Raw genomic sequence first — 1,127 nt, forward strand, 5'->3', positions numbered from 1 at the left:
TGGTAGGCGCAGAATCTACCATCGACAGTTGATAAGGCAGACATTTGAAAGATGCGTCGCCGGTGCTAGTAGACCATGCGATCAGCACAAAGTTATTCAGAGTCACCAAAGCAAACGATGAACGAACGTAGACGCCCGACACCGATTGGTTTTGATCTAATAAAAGCGTTCCTACCATCTCTGGTCGGAACTCTGTTTTGCATGTATTAGCTCTAGAATTACCACAGTTATCCAAGTAAATGTGGGTACGATCTAAGAAACCATAACTGATTTAATGAGCCATTCGCGGTTTCACCTTAATGCGGCATGTACTGAGACATGCATGGCTTAATCTTTGAGACAAGCATATGACTACTGGCAGGATCAACCAGGGAGCTTCGACAATTTTTCGAATGTCTTCGCCGCCAGCTCTCTTCGAGACAGGTCGACGACACTTTTTCTTCCAATCATATATATATTTTATACTCGTGCAAATTCTCAGAGAACCTTTTGCACGAGATACATATATCTTCTCTTCTCTATAAATATTCAACCTCGAACAAATTCCTTTTCAAATATACCTCCTCCTCCTCCTCTGCGTTCTCGGTTTCTCAATTTTATACGTATATCTTGAACAAGACTTTCTTATAAATATCTTATCTTGTTCAGATATTTTACTTGTTTCAACTTTCTTATAAATATCTTATTGAAACAAGTTTCATACATTCGTTTCATATAATAACATGGTTTGCCTAATCGTGGAGGCGCGTATAGTTCCAAACATGGATCGCGGAAGCACGTAACCACTGCGCTGGACAAAATCGACACAAGTGCCGAGGAAGCGCGGACAGGACGCATGCTGGACTGCGAGAAACCGTGTTCTTCTGCTCGCGCTGGGCATAAACGAAATAGGACACCTCTATTATTTAACGAATTTTTCTCTTTATTCTGTCTTTAAAAGACAGAATTTTTTTTCTCTTTAACTCTATTTTCTCTTTTTCATACCTTAGTCGCTCGGACATAAGAGTTGATGCTCAGTTAGTACGAGTAAACACAAAAGTGAATACAAGTCACCAACCTCCACTAAGGGAAGGCTCGCCACATAAGGGCCATTCGGTCTAGGACACCGACCCGTGGCAATGCTGTGT

General features: G+C 41.4%; 1 non-coding gene across 1 annotated transcript in view; it reads right to left on the reverse strand.

Moving 5' to 3' along the window:
- Positions 1-374, reverse strand: part of LOC143364372 (small subunit ribosomal RNA) — a 1,919-nt gene extending 1,545 nt beyond the window's left edge. Inside the window, exon 1 of the ribosomal RNA XR_013084091.1 lies at positions 1-374. This exon is cut by the window's left edge and continues 1,545 nt beyond it. This is a non-coding gene — a ribosomal RNA (small subunit ribosomal RNA).
- Positions 375-1,127: the final 753 nt, after the last annotated feature.

Source organism: Halictus rubicundus, unplaced genomic scaffold (assembly GCF_050948215.1).
Source record: "Halictus rubicundus isolate RS-2024b unplaced genomic scaffold, iyHalRubi1_principal scaffold0504, whole genome shotgun sequence".
Lineage (NCBI taxonomy): Eukaryota > Metazoa > Arthropoda > Insecta > Hymenoptera > Halictidae > Halictus > Halictus rubicundus.